Source organism: Nothoprocta perdicaria, unplaced genomic scaffold, assembly GCF_003342845.1.
Source record: "Nothoprocta perdicaria isolate Ctin4 unplaced genomic scaffold, notPer1 scaffold_13, whole genome shotgun sequence".
In the NCBI taxonomy this organism is placed as follows: Eukaryota; Metazoa; Chordata; class Aves; order Tinamiformes; family Tinamidae; genus Nothoprocta; species Nothoprocta perdicaria.
The window spans coordinates 6,594,419-6,616,859 of NW_020454427.1; the positions used below are offsets into that span (position 1 = coordinate 6,594,419).

Here is a 22,441-nt window from a genome sequence, read left to right on the forward strand (position 1 = left end):
GGGGGGGGATGTCTTTCAGACTATGTGTTCCCAGACAGGTCTTTTACCCTACTATATAATTTCAGGCCTGTCTTCCAAAAGAGAATATTTCTATAACACACAAACAACATAACTCCTGCCAAGGCAATACAATCAAAGGTCATCCTAGTCAGCTACGTTCACTTGCTAAGAAACATTAAGCATTGTTTAAGCTATAGTTTTACTTAGAAGAATAGTTTTACTATAGTATTATAGTTCTACTTAAAAGCTTACTATAGAACTATAGTTTTACTTAGAAGAGTATTTATTTTTTTTTTAGAGGTGTAGGTAGTAATAAAGTTATGCAAATATCTTGGAAACACATAGCAGCATTTTTGTTCTTTCCCTCCTTCTCTGCTGCAGCTCCTCTGCTCTTTACCTGATTTGTTCTACAGAAGATTGCACAGTTGTTCAGACTGATCATCCCCCCCATCATGAATTTAGTGTGAGATTTATATGTCATCCTAGCCTTACTAGGAGTTCAAAGAATACCACCTAAATTACATGGACATTTATAGCACAGGATGCAACCACAGCAAGAAAAGACCATCTGCTCCAAATTTATCTATGCAGTTTACTTCCTCTACTTATTTGCTTTTGTTTTCCAAACATTACAAAGTATCTACTGCGAATCTGACATCTCCTGTAGCCCTTAGCACTACCCAGCATTTTGAGAAGATTGGCTCATTACTCATTGATTCCTGGGACATGAACACCCTCCTGATCAATGTCAAATAATCAAGGTCACCACAGTTCTAGCTCAGCTGACATGAAAATAACTAACGATTTCATTAATATGATAGATTAAGGGGAGTGATAATCAGTGATAGCTTATTCTGTACTGCTGTCTCTATTGATGCATTTCTGGTGCTTGAAACATTAGACAATTTTCTTTTATTAAACAGACTTAAAAGACATTGGCAATATCCCACTTCCTTGGGTATGTTCCAGGGAGCTCCTCCTTTCAATGTAAGTAGCATGTCAAACTCAATATAGTTTTCTTCGTCAAATGTTATTAACACTAAATGTTTCAGTGCTACAGTGCAGCAAGATATCCAAAGGGCTGTACAGTCTATTATAGATCCAATTTCATTTTCCATTTATATTAATGACACAGAAAAGACAGCTGGTAGCTCTTCTTTATTTTGAAGCAGATTTCGCCATTTGTATCTTCTTGGTATGAAATCATTCACTTCCACTTAAGAGTAAACTGCTAGCTTCAGTTAGCTTCTGCTTGCAAATAACAGCAAACTGGAGATGTGATATAGCTCAAAAAAAAGTCAATTTAGCAAGGTTACACCTGATGATAATATGCATTAGGTTAACAACAGAGCAGCTCCTCTTTCAGACTAATTTTACCTTTGTTTTGACATATTAAAGGCTGGCTTTGATATTGAATAGAGCAATTGCAAAATCAAACTATTTTACACAAATAATACATTTAGAAATATAATATTATATTTACCCCTAGCAATATCCCTAGCAATATCAAATTCAAGTCACTCATTTGCTACAGATATGGGCAAATACTAGTAATTGTCCATTGAATCCCTAACAACATCTTAAATTGATATATGTTATTTGATAGAACATGATCTGGCAAGAAAGTTTGGTTGTTGTTGAAATTTTCCTGTTTAATTTCATTGCATCAGAAATGATCCAGTGTGTCTAGTGAATAAATTACRGCTAGTGTTAAAGACTTTGATCAATTATGCCTAATGTTAAAGACTTTGGTAGATTACACTTAGGAAAATTTCTAAAACAAAAAATCTTAAATCTGTTATATTCATAAATATCAGATACACACATGCTGAATACAACAGCAGTCATTTGCTGCATGTTAAAAGGTAAATGTCACAACTTAATTTTATTTTTTTGAAAGTCATAGAAATGATCCAGGAAAGGAAGTATTCTCTATTTAAAAGATAGCAGAGAGGCTATGGGATAACATGCTACATATCCAGGGACAATTTCCAATGTCTGGTCAGAGCACATGAGTTCCTCCTCTTCAGAGGAGTCCCAGCATTGCACCAAGACCATGTAAGCTTTGTAAATGTGACTTTTGCCATTACTAGAAGAAGGTCACCGAGGTAACAAACTATCCCATTGAATTATAGAATGCAGTTCACTGYAGTCTGTATTTCCTCATCCAGAGATTTTTCAAAGCATGTAGCTCATATACAGTCTGTCAGTCTATGTTTCCTCAGGGAAACTTTTTTTTTTTAAATATACAATTCATTTACAGATTTCTACTCAGTCACATAAAAATGGAGAACTGAAAGCTTCCTTCATCTTATAATTTATATATCTCAGCATATAATCTCAGCATATATTTTCTCAGTATTTACTAGTAATTTCTAAAATACTAAAAATATTGTCATATGTTAAAGTTGTATAAAAATTCTAAAATTCTCCACAGCTTACCCTCCTTACAAAAGGACAGCAATCAGAAAAGCTTTTCCCCATAACAGCTTCTCCATATTTGCATACGTTATTAAAGCAAGGGAACTGCCACTAAAAACAATCTAAGYAGATAAATAACCAGTAGTTTACTGCGAATGTGGAACTGCCCAGATACAGATGAGAAAAAAATGACATATGGGCTTTAATCTTCTGTGTGAAACAAAGATTCACCAATAATGTTCAGAGTGTGGACTATTAATATGGGCAGGTTCTCAGAGAACTACAATTTGTACAGAAAGTCCTTTCAGCTGCATGCACAGCTTGACAAGTGAGTTCCATGTGYGGATGGAGCTTTGTAGATTCATGCACAGTTTTTCAAATAAAGTAAAAATTGAATGTAACACCGTAGGCTCCTTTCCCAGCTTCCTGAACACCAAGCATTACATAGCGTCTCAGCCATACATATAACCCAACTCAGCAACAAGAATTAAAAGAAGGTGAGAAGAATTAGAAGAGAACATTGTGTCAAAAGGGGACTAAAGTAAAAGTAATTTCCTTTGGAATTCACGTCTACTCAAAAGTATAATTTCACACAGATGGAAATATTCTCAGGTTTAATTRAGAGTAACATTCATAACAGTGAACTCACGAGGAACAAAAGTCAGCATGGTTTACATGTAGAGAAGTTAAATCGCTAAAACACTGAGCAATAAAAATCTGCATGAGAAGTAGTACAATTATTCCATCAATTTCTTAAGCTTGTGTGTGCGCGCTATTTCAAGTCTTTTAAGCGTCCTCATTCAGAAAGCCTCACATGGACAGGACATGTGAGTTTGCAGTATAAAGCATTAATAGGTACAACTGTTCTCATTTGTACTAAGAACAGTGGACTCACATTTATGCTCCCCATGTCTTTCACCTTGGTTCTAGAAGGGATGCCCTCACATTAAGTCCATCTCTATTCTGATCAGCATTTAATTATGCATTTAGCTTTAAACATATGCATAAGTAGTACAAAATGTGCAACATTTAGTTTTGCAATAACAGTTCTAAATAGGGATAATTTTATGACTCCAAGCCCAAGTCTGTAAAATGACGAATAGCCCAGAGAGCATGGCAGAAACATGTATGGCTTGCAAGTCATGCTGTGAAACTCAAATGCAGAATATTACAGAAATCCAAGCTGATGCTATGCAGGAACTAATTTATTTATTTTTAATCATTTTTGTCTTGCTGTGTTGCGCAGCAGTTGAAAGCAAAATACTATTTATTTTCTGGAAAAACTAGCTTTTGACAATTACTCATTTTTTAAAAAAGAAAGATGTTTTATGTTCAGATTTTGCCCTTTTAATCTCTTCAAAACAAAATATTTAATTCTACAAACTGCACATTGCAAAGTGGTTGTGCCAGTTTTCGCAAGTGCACATTTGGCTGTTTCAGGAAGCTCAGCCCCCAGAAGAGCAAGCGATCAGTTTACAATGAAAGAGGTTCCCTTATCACTACCTTGTGTTGAGGCTGAGCTACAAGGCCTTTGTGAGAACTATTCTCCTATGATGTCCCTGAAGGACTGCTAATCCCTTTAACTCTTCACTTTTGGAAGGACAAAATGCATTCAGTGAGTGTTGCAAATCTTACTATTACATCTTTCAGTCATTACAGCGCTCCAGGGGGAAAAAATGAGAGTTAAAAGAAAGATCAAACATAGTTTGGTCATCACTGCAAAATTATCTCTTTCAAATTTCTGATACAAATTTAATCTAAATTAACCCCTTAAAGCTAAACTCCAGAGATATATCATCCTATATTCTGTGACAAGCATTTCTGTGGTAAAAAAATAAGTTAAAGGTGTGGATAAAGAATAGCACTAGGTACAATAGCACTTACGTTATCCCAATTGACTTAATACATATTATGAAGTACCACTATAACTTCCATTTGCTGCATTCAGGCAGTGATGCTGCCTTCAAGCAAGCAAAGCACAGATTACRTGAGAGTAAATTTGCGAAATAAAAGCAACATCTCACCACTAAACTTTATTTGACACTAGGTGAAAGATATTCATAGTACTCTGAGGAATGTTTCATCTCACAGTATAGGGAACAGAACTAATCAGTCTAATAAATCAACCTTCTTCGTGGCTCTTTTTATACTCAGATTAAAATAATGTTACAGAAGTAAATCTACATGGGTCATAATATAGATGCTAGTGCTGGTTTCTAACCCAGAAATGATAACAATAATTAATAAAATAAAAATTGAAAATAGAAAGCTGATTTAAGTTCTATGTACTAGTAAGATATGGACAAATATTTACCCATACAAATTTCCTCTATTTTTCACCAATAAAACTGGCAGAACACACCTGTACTACAGTACATTCAAAAATTACTTTTTCATAAAATTTGAGTGATCAAATGGATTGAAATATTAATCAGGATATAAACTTAAATCATTTTTCCTTTGCCTGATTCACTGGGCTGAGAAGTCCTCACCGTTATTTTTATATCTAAAGTTACTGTTGAAAGAAATCCTAAAGATTACAGGTCTTCTAGTTTCCCCATAGAGCAAAAAGGAAAATACTTTGTCACTTGGGAAATGAAAGGTGTTTTATTCAATTTAACACCTTGTCCCTTCAAGGGCTGAACCAGTCTGTCATTTTCATCATCTCGGATCTTTTCTAGTAGGAACAAATAACTTGTGGCACGCTGATATTCTAATTCAACAATGCTTACCATCAGCTTATACCAATGAAATGTAATTTAGAAATTAGGTATGTGTTTTGGCCATGGAAAGGCTCAGCAAGAGGTTAAGAAAACACCTACCAACAATACTTTTCTAGGTTTCTCGATATCAAAATATCTACTTCAGTAAATGCACAAAAAGTCCAGTAATGATTGGTTCTTGTACCATTTTGGCAGCAAATAGCCCAAAACAATAACAAAGTTTCCATTTATATTCTACACAATAAAAAAGCCTTGTATAGAAAATAGAAACAGAAATGGAGTAACCTAAAATGATGAAAATGTATATAATTTTTTTTTTTTTTTTTTAWTCTCCTGTGGGTTACTGATTGCCCAAATATACAAAGAAATGTCAATTGCCAAYTTTGTGCGACTGCAAAATAGTCACCAGAGTCCCCAGGAGATTCAGTGAGTGCAGGACAAGAAGATCTGACAGAGCAGGATGAAAACCCAGCCTCCTCACTTCATCTCAGAGAAAAACGATGAGGAGAGACTTGTGGAGGACCATCCATTCAACAGGCTTTCATTAAAGGAATATTTATTTTTGAGGGTAATGAATGGGGAATTACTGGCAGATCTTCCAGAAATTTAGAATAAACAGAGTGGGGAAGAACAATGTAGTGACAGTGGGGAAAATCAAAGTATACAGTTTAACAACCAGATGTRTTACTGGGAGTAGGAGCATCAGTTCCATTATTTTCTAGGTTTATCAGGTTTATTGGGCATGTCTCCATGTCTCCCTGCATGTCTCCAAGAAATGACTTACTTCTTACATTAGAATTGGGTTATTTACTCATTTCATTAATTCCTAAGCATAAAGAGCTCACTCTCAAAGGATTATGGCCGAAAATGTCGTGAGACCAGCAAAGCCCAGGGAGTACCACAAGTCCCCRTGATCACTGAATGATGAATTGCACATTTGACCCTTAATTAAACCAAGAAAAATGTATGAAAACTTACCTAACACAACTTCCAGCAAAGGGATGAAATAAGTCAGCATCGGTAAACTGGCCTTTGATCTCTCTGAGCATGTACATGGTTTAGGACAGCTGCTCATTTTGCTCATGGATGATCCAGASCCTCTTCTTTAAGAGACCTGTTTTCATACACCTGGGAACCATGCCAAAGCAAATAACTAAAGAATGGCAAAAATAGCAGATTGACAGCAAGAAGCTGTTGTTAGCCCTGTCTGACATAAATCATTCCAACTTTGAAGATCTGAGGCTTTGTGCCTGGCAMAAGCCTAAGCAGCAAAAGCCTTTCACTTGTTAGTATTACATTCATTAGCACTATTATTACTCTTCCTTTCACTTGTCAAGCATTACATACATGCTTTAGAATCCACAGGTGAATTAATATAAGAAAAATCAACAACTCTTCATAAAAACAAGTAGTGGACTATGCAATTTTCTCTTTAAACCAAACTGTGTGTATTTAAGAGGAAGAAAAGAAAGTTGCTCACAATGGTATAGCAAAGTAATTATTAGAATCAAAATCACAAATTCARTAGTAGAATATCCCAGACAATTCTTGCCTTTTTTTWAATAAATTGAATGTTGCCTTAAATTAACCAGGTGGTAATCTTCAAGCTATGCTTCCAACATGGCATCACAGTGTTCAGATCAAAAGCAAGGATGTGTGTTCCACATGCAGTTTCACAGAATCACAGAATTTCTTTGCTCTGGATCAAATTTCAGTCAAGCAGCAGGCAAAGAAAGATTTYAGAATGAACTAGGAGTGTCTGTACTGATTCTTCAATTGTGATATAGAAGAATCAAGAGGAAAGAGCTTAAAACTTACTACACCAAACAGCAGTATGATGYTAGTTCACCATGAGGCAACCTGCATAGTTTTTAAACTAATTTTGGCCCAGGATGATGCTCACAGCCARCACATGGGCACAGCTCAGGGAGCAACACATGTCACTGGTTGATCCCAGTAGCAAAGAGAATAGAGAGCCCATTCTCTCTCCCTCACCAATATTATTTGCAAGAATAAACATAGCTGCAGTTAAGAGGCCCCCCATCACAGTGCCCTCATAGGTGCTCCCAAAAGATAATCAAAGACATGTCTCAGGTGCTCTAAAACACCCCCTTAGGTCCTCAGCAGAGAAACCTAAATTTCAAGTCTCCTGAATATCTCTGTTTTGTGGCTCCTGGAGAACCTGGTTACCATTTTTTGTAGAGATTTTTTTTAAAGATCTCAGCAATACTGCTTAATAGAACAAGATAGATTTTTAACAAGTGGTTTCTTCTTTTTCCAAATACAAAAATAAACAAATGTCACAGAAACTTCTCCACATCCTGATCCAGATTTATAGAATTTTCCTTTCTAGATGCCTCTGATATCATTTCTCAACTCTTGTGAAGAGAGAATAAACTTAATACCACAAATATCTGCCTCATTGCAAGGGATTTTTAAGGTTGCATTGGAGGTTCTAATAGAGTGAAGAATAGAGAGAAAGCAGTTTTGTGTTTTAAAATAAACTTAGAACTGAGCAATAAATGGCACAGAAAGCAATATGTCAAAAAGGGGACAGAAAAAGAAATGCCAGCAGAAGTATACTTGCACTAAATGTCCCCTTAGCACAGAGAGAAAAAGCAAAGGTTGAACTTGACAAGGCTGAAAATAAATTTGACAACCTCAGACAAGAAATATAAAATGACCTTGGCTACACCAGCTTGAACAAGCAGTTGTAGACAGATGGACAAAGAAAAAAGACCAGTGTTTTGAAGTATTAAACACTGCTTGGACTGCAAAGACAGTTCATTTAATTGATTCCCAAATAGGTGAACTAGATGTCACAATTCTATACCATTTAGCATAAAAAAAACCCAAATATCTTCTGAAAACAATCCAAGATGTCCTATTGTGGCTAAACAACAGTTTTTTCATTAGAGACAATTGTGATAACTGAAACTTAGAGAAAATAAAAAGTAATGGAACCATTGTAATTACATAAAATATTCAGTCAGCAGATATATTTGAAGCACAGTGCAAGTTTATCATTAATTAGTAGAGTACTATTAGGATAACTGAATTAAGAAAAAAATTACACAGTARCATTGAAACTCAGGATAAATTTATTGTTTTGCTTAATAAAAATGTTGATCCTCTATAAAGCAGGTGACAGCAATTTATATATTTTTTTAACTTCTATAGGAACATTCTAGTCGCCRTGAGCCGTGAGACATGGGAAGCATGTGCATGGTATACAGCTCCCTGAAACGCCTCCTTATGCTGGCCGACCAGTGGTTTTATTGGACAGAACTCATAAGTAACACCATGAGTTGTGTTGTCTTTTGAAATCGTAGATTAACTCACATGTATCTTGTGTGCACTCATCCCTGTTATACAAGTGACCAAAGTCATCTCCAAGTCTTTTTGGAGTTTAGAGATGTTCAGTAACAAAGAGTTCCCTCTCCCTCAGGTTGTCACCAGGTAGTTTTACCAGCATAAGGTTATGGTACAGATGGTACCTTYGCATTCCTTAGAAGTGTGCAGATATCAAATATGTTTGATATTATGTTTACTATTTTTCTMTTCCGTGACAAGAATAATAAAGGGCTTTTCGTGCTAGAGAAATATCTGGCTCACATTTTTCATTCACTAAACACCTACAGAAATAATAGTATTATCTTTAACATTCAGTCTGCTGAATTTTCTTCTACATTCCAGTAAAACCCTGTGTGTATAATCATTATACTCTGCTAATTCAGAGTTTGTGGATGGTATAGCATTATAGATTTGCTTTTCCCAAACAGTAACTGGCATAAAAAAACTAAAAAATAATATTTGATCTTGCATTTTTCTTTTCAAAAAAGCTCCTTTATACTGTGCAAATATATTAAACATGAAAGCTCAATAGCATTTTAGAAACAGTTCTACTTTTTCCTTGATAAAAACACACAAAAATCTGGGGTGAATTCCTATGAAAAAAGAAATGCTGAGGTATTTTTCAAAGCTAGACAATAACAGTCATTTTAGATCAAGCTCTCAAATGTTTTCTTGGATGAAACTTTTCATCATTTGCCTTCAGTATCCTTCAAATGTAACATCAGTTTAAGATTTTGACTGTATCAGAGCTCCCTTTTTTTATTCATTCAGTTCTCAATGAAGACTATTTTCAATATATTTTCCATTAAAAAAGAAGCTATTTTTGATGGTTTAAGTTAACTTTTTAAACTTATCTGTTTTAAAAGAACTAAATATTATTCAATGATAATACAGCTATAAATTAACCCCAGGTTCTTCACAATATTTTAACAATTTAGGACTACTAATCTTGTGGGGTATTTTTATATATAACAACCAGCAAAATACTACATTTTTCCAAAGAAATTTATCAGGTAATTTGTACTTGTTGATTCATTTTTTTCCCCTATGTACAGAAACAAAAAGGGACTGATATGCATTTCTAGCCCTTTTTTTTCTGGTCTTGAGCTGTAAGCAGATAAATTTAGGATTTGAGATTTCCTTAAGAAGTATAAAYTTCAGTTCTGGTATTGTATAACCTSAGATGATATTCGGATGTAGTTTTCTGAACGTAGTAGGTATGAGGTAACAAAGTCTTGGTATTGAATATCGCTAAGTGAGCAAAAGGAAATTCCACAGTATCAGAACTAGTTTGCAGGAGTTATTCAGGCACTGCAACTCTCAATGTGTAAATTATGTTACCAGCACATCATTGCTTCTCTCAATTAAATCACAAAGTAGAAGTGCTGCTGCAAGGCTGATTAATGTGCATTTCATACTACTGATGAATCCATAAGGCAAAGTTAAAGCACAGCTGTAAAATGCCTAATTATAATAATAAAATAGACATTAAAATTCCATGTTTAATTTATACAATTATAACTATCATTGATGCATGATGAAAATCATTCTTAACACTTGTAACGGCCCCTAAAAAATTGTTCCTACCTGGAAATACTATGCATCTTCTTTTTTCCATAAACATTATCTGGAACATAAGTTCCTTTGTGGAGAACTGTGGAAGTCCATACCTGGCAAATCACTGAAGAAAAACAACGCCTTCAGATGTCAAAGTTGCCAAAGGGTCCTGCAGAATCTTCTCCACAGTGCTAGCAGATGGCAAACTTCAGATCCTATTAATAAAAAAATTCCATCAAGCATATTAAAGCACCTGGGTGGCGAATATTGTAATACAATAATGAAAAAGAAGGGTAAATAATCAGCTGATGAGACTATGGAAAAGGTATGGAGGAGGTACAGAGTCTTGCCTGACCCAGGGAATGGTGTAGGGTAAGGGCAACAGTTAATCTGAACACGAAAAGAAGAAAGAAGCTCAGGTAAATACAACTCAAGGAGCCTATTCTGAAAAACAATGAAGTTAAAAGACAGAAAGTCCTACAAATTGTTCTGGGTTTGACATCTAATCCTGGTGGTCAGAACAAGCTTACAGTTGATGGGACAACGCAACCACTCTGACCAAGATACCCACACGTGAGGATTTTGCCCTTGTTTTTCTTTTGGAAAAATGAGGAAGAGAGGAAAATCAGGGTTAGAAGCTGAAGYGGAAAAGCCACTGACACTAGCAGTTCAAACACTCACTGTCCAAGTATAAAAAGTTTATCCATGTGAAGACAACATCCTGGTTTTGAGAATGACAGTATCAGTGATAAGTCAAAAACAAAATGTCACTTTTTTACTTTACTATTCCTGTAAGCCCTATTAGATTCTGTTGTTATTAGTTATCAATATGTATCTTGCATGTATATTCAGGCATGAAAAGGTAAAAATGAAAATCTGGCAAGATATTCACCTTCCTGGAACAAAGGTTCCAGGTTTTGAGTTACGGAGACATTTCTTATACTGCTTAATAGATAACAACTAAAATTTCTTAGGACCCAGAGCTCTCTAACATTGTATTTAATMTATCTTTTACATATCCATGTTACAAATCAAATGTTTTGACATTAAAATTGTTTCCTTTTTATTTGTAATCTAAAGTCCCCAACCTATGCTTTGAAATCATAGAATATCCTCTCAATACTGCTCATCTTYAACTTATACAGTGATCTCTATTGCTGGTAATAAACATAAAATGAATTCTGCTCTACAGAAGGGCTTTTTTTTTTTTTACAGCCCAAAAGTCACAAGAAATTTGCAAGTAAGATTTATTTTGGTTGTAAGAGTCTTTCCCAGCTTTCAGTTTGATTCTTCTGCATATGTCCCACATCTCAAAACAGCCAACATTAGTAACAGAGTGCTACTTGCTGCATATTAGGGAAGAAAGCAAAGGTGACACCCAAAATAAACAATTCTTCAAAACACATAGCTATTTTACAGAGGTACCTGAACATAAAAGTTAAATACTGTACCAGATTGACTTATAATAGAGCAAAGTATCAAAGCTGCCTGTGACTGACATTTCTGACTGCTGGACCCATTTCTATATGCCAAGAGTTACGAATAGCTACTATCCRCTGCACAGTCATTTAAGAGAAAGAATAAAAACTTTCTTGTATCCCATAAACCAAATTTTCAAAACATAAAACTTAATGTGGTCACACTTTCTTTTCAGGTTTGCTGTCAGACTGAGATATAGTGAATACTTTGGTCTGGCAAGCAAAGATAATTCTTTAAAAAAATAGTTGGACCACTATAACAAATTATTAATACCCAATACAATCATTCTTCAGAGCATGAGCTACCAAGCCACTTTCAATAGGAATAAATGTCCTCAATTGGATTTCTTCCTTTCTATAAAAATCCAGTGCTGGTCTTGGCAACAGATAGTTTATCAAATGGAGACATTCCATGTAGAAATATCTCTCCTAAGCAAATGTGACTGACAAAATTCATGCCTGCTTTATAGTAACTTCTTTTTAGTTGAGCTGAAGCAGTAAATTACATAGTTTAGATAATCTGTGTATTTCATACATTTTAAATTGTTGCTTTTCTTGTTGAATTGATCACTTCATTATTTTTAACTGAAATGGAGACTAAGATGACCTGATATCCTTTTTTTTATCACTCATCATTTTGTAACAATTCAGATCTAGATAAGAAAACTACAGCTGCATATTAGTTTATGGCTCTTATATCAATGAAACAAGCAAAAAAATCATTTTTGACTGTCCACATTTAATCCATTTTCTATGATGCGGAAAGAAATGTATTTTCTAATGCCTGGAAAAGTTAGTGCACCAAAATGTCTTGCTCACACCGGGCCACTCTTGCCTAAACCAGTCCTCTTTTTGATCTGTTTGAGAGGAGAAATTGAGCACCATATAATTAAATATAAATTTGGGTAAAATAATGAAAAGCATCAAATACATATTAAAAATAAATACATATATAAGCATGAGTCAACATAGATGTCAAATCAAGATATGCAGAACCTTACAGTTTTCCATACCAATAAGAATTTCTTTATTGTTGAAAGTCCATTGATAAACAATTTTTAAAAAAATCATACTATGTAAATGGTGAATACATCAGAACTACCTCTATCCAGAAAATTCAGTATTTTAAGTTAGAACTGTAATGCTATCCACAATCTACAATTCCTTCTTCAATAGCATTTGAAAGGCAAAAATTATAAACATTTATTAATAAAATAGAAGGTTAGGCTCTGGAAACAAAATTGACTGAACAACAACATTTTTTCAACAAATGCACAATGAACTAAATCACATCTGCCAGCTGTGTGAAAGTGTAGAACAACCAAAAACTGCATTAATTGTATAAGAAAAAGGACTTCTTTACACAGGCCTATAAATATATGCACATGTTCTCTCCTTGATATCCCACACAGAAAACAGAGCTGCTGAAAAACAAACAAACATATTATATTGGACATTTCCAACTCAAAACATTTCTCTCTTCTTCCTTGAGAATTTGATTTTTGGACCATCAGAGGTTTTTTGATCCCTTGTTTGTCAGGGTTTGTTTTACCCTACAAACCTCTGAAAGGATCAGAATTTGACATTTACCTGAAACATCTAAGTAGCTCCTACATGAGTCATTCTGCAAGTGACTCTTCCCTTCACCTTGTCTAGAATAACTCAGCCTTATATTCCAGAAGGGAAATAAGTCAACAACCATCTGCTTTTCCTGTTACTATGATACTCATTTCTATTGCACTATTTCTATTGTCATAGCCGGTGACTACAGCCTATTTTACTGAGTGTTTGCCGACTATATTACAGAACAACATAGTTCCTCTCATTTTACTCATAAGAAACTAGCAAGATAGTTCTTCATTATAGAGTCCTCTAGTATTTCATTGCTCTCATAACATTTCATGCAAAAAATAGAGAAAAGGAAATAACATAGTCCTATCAAAGCCTGAATAATCTTCACCTATTCAGGAAATATAGCAGATATGCTATAGTCATACTTCGATTTRCAAATCACCTATTCATTCACCAGGATTAAAGGCTATTAAATCCTGATTTTGCATTCTGTGTAGTCTACAGCATGAAAATTTCCCCTTTGCCGAACAGTTACTATTTGGGAGCTTCAGAATTCGCTCTGTCAAACTGACTGAGCCACAATGTTACTTGTCCCCATTTGTCTCCATCTTGCTCATTTTTGAATGAACACAACTGAAGTCATCCAACTGTTCATCATTTAAGTTCTTAATGTAATACTCATTTCTAATTCCCCAGAAACCAGCAGAAAGAACTATAGCACTAACGTTATCTTTCTTAAAAATAAAGATAAAATAAAACAAAGTAAAACTAATTATGTCTATCTGAACACTGACTACAAACTGCTTTATCTTGAGAAACAATCCCAAAGCAGCTCAAAGGAATACTGTTTTCTATTGAAATAGTTTCCAAATTTCTTCTATTTCTCAGATAACTGGTTACAATTGTCTATTTTTCTCTTTCTCTCTTCTCCCTTATTTCTCTCTTCTCTCCCTTATTTCTCTTCTCTYTCCTTTCCATTTTCATTTGCCTTATTTTAGTCTGTCCAGATAAATTTCAGTAGCCCAATTCTGCCCCGACATACTTTATGTGATCTTATCRCCTTTTAATTGAAGATTTGGAATATGAACATGGCAAATCTGCAAATCCTACAGGAAATAGCAAAAGCAACAACAACTGGCAATAATAAAGCAACTTGCACTGAATAAAATTGAGCTGGGAGACAGGGAGGAAGCAGGAGCARAGCAAAAATAACTCCTCTTTCTCTTTCTGCATCAAAGGTTCCTTTTCTATATTCTATATTGAAGGTCTGCATCAAATACCTGCTTAGGTCCTTTGATCTGGATTCAGTAAACATTTAAGTACCTGCTTAACCTTAATCACATGGTTATTCATAAGACTGCTCTACCTAAAATGATTCCCCACTGTCCTGCTCTTCCATGAATATTCCTTAATTGCTTCAGGTGAATTACAAGTGCACACACTGGTACAGGCTGAGATTCCACATGCTTATCCTTTCTGGAACCGCCATTTCTTATCAACATTGATTTAATGAAAAATTACAAAAGGAAGCAGTTTGTCATTTTGTACAGCTGCCTATCAATTATTAAGCTTTAATTATAGTGGCTTTACATTTTTTAATCATTGGAGAAAAGATATTTTTAAAGATTTTCATCTTATAATGGTATGCCTCAGCAGTAGGCCAAAGCCTTCCTTGGCATTTTATAAATTTAAAGGCAATCAACATCAGAAACTSACCTGGAGGGCTAAACCTGCCATCATTAAATTCCTTAGGGACTGTGCCTGTATCTGAGGAAACAGTGTATTGCTTCCTCACAGCCAAGTTCCAGAAAATGCTCATAAAAAAAAAAGTGATACTGTCGAATTGCCCCCCCCCCCTTTTTTTTTTCCCCTCCCTCCTTCCTCTCCTCCCTAGTGCAGGGACGATCCTGACTAGAATGTGATGCATTCTGGCAGTTTTGGTCAGTAGAGTATTATATAGAATGCCATAGTCTTTACAGCAAAATATCACTTCTRCTTTCCTCCCTTTTATGTAGAATAGCACCCTGGCCACCTAAGAACCAAGCCCCGATTCTTTTATTCTAGAAGACTCAACTAAAGCTGTTTTTAGATCATATCAGGCTTAAAAATCTTTCTTAGTCAAGCAGACATTGATTCTGCCCTTGCATTCTACCACTGATTCTCGCAGTTGGGACTCTTCAARRAAGTTTTGGGGAATTTTGGAGTTTGCAAACTAAAATTAACACTAGAAATATCAAAAAAATCCTCACCTAGAAAGGCTGAATAGAAGATATTTCTTCATATATTGGAGCCCTTTCATTGCGAATTACAACTTGATTAAGCAAGAACAACTCTGRTATTTTAAATCTGTAACCGTCTTTTTTTTCTTTCTCCGAGATCTAGGACCTTGAAAAGATATAGTAAAAAGGAAAATATAATCTCTTATCAGATAAATGTATGGATATTCCTTTCTAAGTAGTCATGCTGAGTTGTAATTAAAATACAGCTCCATGGTTGGTATATAAAATGCAAATAGTGGAAGGACTGATTTTTATATTGTGTAGCTGAGAAAGTTAGGCTAATTGCACAATCTACAGTTCTCAGGGATTATAAATTAAACAGATAGCTCAGCAGTGAGAATTCAATTATCTCGCTAAAAATTGCCTTCTCAGTAGCTGTGTCATRTGACCAGAAAGACTTTGAAAACAAGTAGACTGCTTAATTCATGATTGGTAGAAGAACTCAGGCTTCATTTAAGACAAACACCCACCTGAACTAATACAAACAAAAACCCATGAGATCATGAAGGATCTCATTTATAGTTGCTCTTTGCCCACTGGCCATACACAACTGAAAGACATCAGCCTCTAATGCTCATTGACTCTTTTGAAAAAAGCTGGATTTTTACATATCTTTTAGTATAAGCTCATTTATGTAATAAGAAAGCAAGCAAAATAAATCTTTAGGAATCACTTTGACTTGCCGTACCRGTACCAGGTAGATTTTACATATTATTCATCTCTCATTATTTGTTTGATAGGATGGTAATTGTTAGGTCCAGTATGTCTACAAAATATGTCACCACAAGGTCAATAATTTCCTTGATAGTTAAATTGAGTTAGCAGAAAAGAAATCAGGATAGAGAAACATACTAGATGACTAAATGAAAAATAGAAAAAGGAGAATCAGCTAGAGTGAACATAAAAGCATTTAAGTGGCTGACTATTAGAGACTAACTTCCATGTTTATATTTATTTTTCCAGCTATATTATAATTATTTTGGATTGGTTTGGATCATGGTATTTTCCATGAATAAAGCAAATAGCTGCATTGTCACTTAAATTGCAAAATAAGCCTTTTTTTTAATCTGTTGTTGTGTACTTTGGGATTTACGTTATCCTTGACATGAATGAGACAACACTGACAGCGTCGCCTCATGGCTGTCTGCTGAAAGTTTCATTCTTTTTCTGAGAATAAGGGGATTTGGCATTTTTCTCATTTCCAGACAGCTACATGTGAAGCTCGGCAGAGTAGAACTGTTTTAAAGAAAATCATGTGATTGCTCCTGCACTACTTCTGAGAGAAAAATTATTCAAAAATATTTCCCCTTTTTATTTAAACACTGTAGTGATGGATGGTCTTAAGAGCATGATTGTGATAAAGAAGCAGTGGAAAAATGTGCTTCTATTGAGAAAATAAGTAATAGTATCAATTTAGTAATAATATTTATAATTTACTGTGAAAATAATCAAGATTCTTCCTTTGAAAATCAATTTCAAGTAGATGGTCATCAATAAGTCATCAAAATTTTGATAGGTGTTTGTAACTCAGGTATTATATTGTCATTAGAAAGATTCTTACATCCAAATAGTTTAAAAATTTTGACTATTAATTTGTACTTCAGTGGGTTTTTTTTTTTCTTTTTACTGACACGCCTATTTTAAAAGCATTTGTCAGAGGAAAGATCTTTTAACCAAGACACTACAGCAGTGCTAAGAACCCTACTCAGAATGTTGTCTTTATGAGCACAGAATAAGAACACTTGCGTAATGAGTTTTGCCAGACTAAGCTACCCATTCAGAGAACTTTAAGTAGTCAACTAACAGCTCAGTCTTGCAACTGTGTAAATCTTTACAGTCTCCTTCTAAYGGTCAGAAATGATGCATTTCTGAATTTCATTAAGTGTTCTCAGTAAAATGAATTCACCACAGCACCTCAAAAAAGCACCCATTACACACAAAAACAAATACCTGTACCATTAAATCTCATGGCATAGTTATTAATTTCATTTTTGTTTCTCTGCTCAAACTGCTTAAGGCATGGAAAAAGGTAAAGGCTGTGAAAAGTAAAGGCCAGGAAACTAAAGACCATGTGAGAGCTGAGTTTCTCAGACAAGTGCTTCCAAGTGCCCCGGTCACTATCAGGACAATGCCAGAAGAAAAACCATTCCCCTCCAACCTGCTCATTTTAGTCTGATAGGTAGAGCCTGGCCTCTAGTGTGATATCCAACACCTTCCTCCTACAGATTCTTAGGTTACCCCTACAGAGCATTCAGGGGTACTAAATTTTTTTTTTTTTTTTTTAAATCATGAAACCAAAAGAGACAGCTTGCATAGGAGACCAAAGCAGTAAAGACAGTGCTGTATCCATCTTCATCATACAAAGCTATTGAGCAAAATACATCTTCCACTTGTGTTACAGGTTTCAAAATCTTTCCTGAGAACAGGCAGCCGTGTTCTGAGGTCTAGCCTAATCCCTAGAAACTTGAAAACATAGTCCTTCACTCAAGACTAAAGACATGTTTATCTTCTCCAACGTCTCTATGAAGATGACGTAATCTTAACACATACAACCTACTTTCAAAAGCTTCAGAACATGGCAAATTGCTGGTATTGCTTAAATTTTCAAAAAGCAGTACTGCCCTAGGTCAGATAGCTCTCAGGAAGACAAAGGGCTTTTGAGCTCCTGCCCACTAGATAAAAGATGAACTATATCTAATTGTTTTCTTCAGSACATAATTTTAAATCCCACTTTAGAGCTCTTAGACTTTATCCCTGGTGAAATAAAAAAGTTAGTCCACTGTAATCAGGTACTTTGTCTTTTGTCACTGCAGATTTCCTGAATTCCAAAGGCATGTTAGGCTGTTAAGTACAGAAAATTAAAAAAAGTATTGAGGACATATGTTATATCATCCGTGGAGCAGATTTAATCCATGCCTCTCTGAATTCTCTGAACTGTTGTTTGCATTTAAATGTACTGTAACATCTAACCAATGCTCATTCCAGCTAAACAAACATCCTGAAGAACTCAACCAACACAGACAAGGTCAAATGGAAGACAGAAGCTCTGTGGAATAAGTAATGATGAAAGTTCAGGTGGTGAGAAAGGCAGAGGATAAAAACCCTGAAAGATGCAGACAGATATTTATCACAGAGAAGCTCCAGCTTACCTGCACAATCAGTCAAGTCCTGCCCAGGGAGTAGTTTTTAAGCACAGCAATTCAGGACTAAATATTAGCACCCAAACTCTAGATAAATTGCATAACAAAGAAAAAGACAAAAGAAAAAAGGAATTTTGGTGCATCAGCAACATGCTGAATCTAAGTTAATTGCCATTGGCATCCAGCAGGGCTAATTTGTCATGGGAGAATATTAAATGGCTTCCAGGTCCCAAGCTTAGTCTCTCACTCTTGCAGGGCAATGTGACAGCCCAGGGCACCACTCAGGTGTGCCAGCTTACACAGACTCAACTCACAGGTTTCATCAAGGAGGCAGCCCATGGTGCTCTCTTGCAGCAGAAAAAACACCTAAAAAAAATCATCCTCCTCATACCACTTAACAGCCYAGAATACACAGTGTAAAGATGCAGTATGAAATCCTGCAGAGCAAGTCTTGGCTACTAAACTGAAAGATGAACTACCCCTTGACTGAAGAGGGTCAGAATTTCCTTTTCATCATAGCTAAACTCAGACTTCTTATACCAACATCAGCTACCATTATAGTCAAAACTTTATTTTGACTTTAATGTAGCTGGAAATTCGTCCTTAATGTGTATGGATCATTTTAGCCATATCGGAAATGAGCTAACCCTCCGGGCTGAAAGTCTTTGACATCCTTTTCATTCTTGCAATATTTGAAAGCTTTTTTTTTTTTCTCCTTCAAAGGATGAGGCAAAGAAAACTTTCTCAAATGAAACTGCAAGTAGAAGTAGGAGTAGGAGAAGGTAAATATTGCCTTGGCTTAAATGTGTAGGACAGTTTATCTGTATTCTTGGAAAAAAACTGTCAGAATTATCACAAATGGCAATGCTCTTGATTGTGCTTCCTCCAAACTTCACATATCCATCAACAAGTGTAAATTACACCACTACACTTTTATTTTCTGTATTTATGTATATTATTATATAGTACTGATGAACAGAACTGGACCTGTGTATTCCCCCTTTTATCRTATCGCTATTTGTCATGTTTACGAAATAAAGTTGAGAAGTCAGCATTACTTCATTTTCTTTTCTTGCCTGCTTTATTATATGCTTGCATGCTTCAACTGCCAAAGTATATCTAGAGCTCTTTCAGTCTAGTCTTTCTTTACTCATCAGTAATTTCTGTGTAAGCACTAATCTTTCCTTCAGCCATAAATTTTAATCTTTTTCTATGGTTTCRAAATGCACTGGAATGGCAAATTTTTCTGCTTGTACTACTTAGCACTAGTATATCCTTTAGCTCCTTCTAACTCCTTCCAGGACGTTGAAGAGGTTTGCCAACCTTCAATGCTTTTGTCTTTAACAAAAAAGTATTTCAGCAGAATACTTAATTCCTTCATAGAAAGGGTTTTTTTTTTTTTTCTAAGCTCTTTGCTTTCTATTTCAAGTTACACAAGAAGAAAAGCAATATAACCCTTCCAGTATAAAGGACAGTTCTGAAACAAAAATAACCTCTTCTACAAAAATGACCTCTGAGATGAGGATGCTGGTATCTGGAGTCAAAAGRATAAATAAAAGCTCAGAAAATGGCAAGATTATTTATCTACACTTGGGTTCTTACAATTGCTTACAATACAAAGTGAAGGAGGAGTTTAATCAAAGACCACAAAGCTTAAGAATACCATTTAGCAAGCAAAGAAGATGTTAAAGCTTAGACTGTCGAACAGACTGAGAAACTGACTTCCCACTTACCTTATCCAGACTTTTTTCTCCAGGGGGCAACTGTCAGTAGCATCATTGTCCTTCCCTTGTCCTGCGTTTGCCTCAGGTGAAAGCTGCTCTGCAGAAAGGTTGTTCTCAAGCAGGTTGTGAGGTAACAAGAGAGTGAGACCCACACGCACCAGTGGGCAGTTTCTTCCAGTTACTGTAAGCGCAATATATCTTCCATCTGTGAAAAAAAGGAATTAGGAGGTCAATTTGGATACAGGKGTCTGTTTATGAAAATAGGTGCAAAACAATCAGCATTCAGAAGCTTCTGGCAGTTATCAAGAGCCATATTGGGTTTGAAAATTCAGTGTACATTTTCTGCTGATATTTCTTGTTTTCCATTAAAGGGCTCACATATAGGCCAGATGTTTTCCCTTGAGATAATATGAACACAACCAGAAAAATAATCATCCAAGTAAAAATGGAAATTTGCCAAGATAAATTCAAAACAAGATTTGAATGACATTTTTCTAAAATCAAATATTTCCTACATTACAAAATACAGAATTAGGTACTTTTTTTTTCTCTTTTTGGCACAGGAGGGTCAAATCTGTCACTTTCCCTCAGCCAAAGGAACTAGGGTAAAGTGAAAAAGTAAAAAAAAGAAAAAAGAAAAAACAACACTTGAATAAGCAATAAATTCAAATATTCCATTTTATATTTAAAATTAGGCTTTTTCTAGAAATAAGCCTACCTTTAATCATGAGAAAGSAATGAATGCCATCAAAACTTACAAAAATCATTTAGTGAAAATATGTTTTTCTCGCAAAGTATTTGTACAGTGTACTGAAAAATTAAAACTTTTAAAAAATAATACTGAGCTCAAAATTAAGGGAATATATTTTAAATACTTAATCAAAAGGTCATAACTCTCATTATAAACATTAACAGTCTAAAAATACATCCACACACTAGCAAAGCCTCTTATAATACTGCATCAAGAAGGGTAATCAAGCACACTAATTTGACTATCATCTCTCTAATTATTCATTCTTTACAAAGAGACTTTTCTTCTTGTATTTCTGACAACGTTACCAAGTTATGCAAGTTTGATTCACAACTGCTACAAAACCAACAGGGTTATACATTTATTCTCAAATTGCCACAACCTGTTTACCGTATCTCTACCATCTAGAAAATCTTTGATTTGTGGGAAACGTTTCACACACTGAATGCTAGCAAAATGGAAAATGAAACCATCCTCACCATGCAAAAACTTCTGATGACAGCACATAAGAATGAAGTTGCATAAGTAACACTGCACAAAAATCTCAGGTCAACTACTTACACAAGCAATCTTGTCTGAAACACAAGCCAACATTTATTTCCATGAAATTCCAGCAGCTGATTTTAATATTGTCTACTATAAGTTGCCATCCCAGCTACTAAAAAATAAGTATTCTGATCATTCTATTCTCCGAGAAAGAATCTTCCAATGAACTCTTTCTGTTAAATTCACAAGAAGTTCAATTCAGTTATTGTTGAATTTAGGTTTTGTGATGGCTTAGATTTATATTTCAGCAGTTTCATCTTCTGTATAAAGGTTTAGGCAGGTAACAGTGAGGGTTTACAGTCAGAACCACACATGTGACAGCTGAGTCATATCTCTTAAAATAATGAAAACAAGTTTCCTCAATATCACAAGGATTTTTGTTCAGAAAAAAATGCTTACAAGTACTAACTGTAGCTTATAAGCCTATGGGATGACCACAGGTCACAGTTTCTAGCTTTTTTCCTGCAATCACAAGAGACAGAACTTTTAAAGTGTAAAGGTGACCTTACCCAGTCCTATGAATTTATCAGTTCCAACTTTAAGAGAAATATCCAATATAGAATATTCTATAGAAAATTAAAAGCTGATCAACCCCATCCTAGCACAAAAATCATATATTTAGATATAAATCACAGTATGCAGACATTATGAGTTATTTATATTTTACCAGTGTGTTTTCATCAAATAGCACCTGGACGCCAGCTGAGAACTTTCCTTTGGATTAATGCAGATTGTTGCAACATAGGAGTTCAGAAGCAATAGCAAGAGATGCAGAAGTATTTTCCTAGTTTTCAGTTGAGAACTGACAGTTCTCCAAAGTGAAGTTCTGCCACCCCCTGGGATTTTCTTCTATTCTTGCTTTCATACCCCAGTATACACAAGGTCAATCTCAAGCA

General features: G+C 35.0%; 1 long non-coding RNA gene across 1 annotated transcript in view; it reads right to left on the reverse strand.

Moving 5' to 3' along the window:
- LOC112942615 overlaps positions 1 to 20,447 on the reverse strand; it is a 23,769-nt gene extending 3,322 nt beyond the window's left edge. The window contains exons 1-2 of the long non-coding RNA XR_003248415.1: positions 20,258 to 20,447; positions 10,169 to 10,270 (exon numbers count right to left, since the gene is read on the reverse strand). This is a non-coding gene — a long non-coding RNA (uncharacterized LOC112942615). The remainder of the gene's footprint in view (positions 1 to 10,168; positions 10,271 to 20,257) is intronic.
- Positions 20,448 to 22,441: the final 1,994 nt, after the last annotated feature.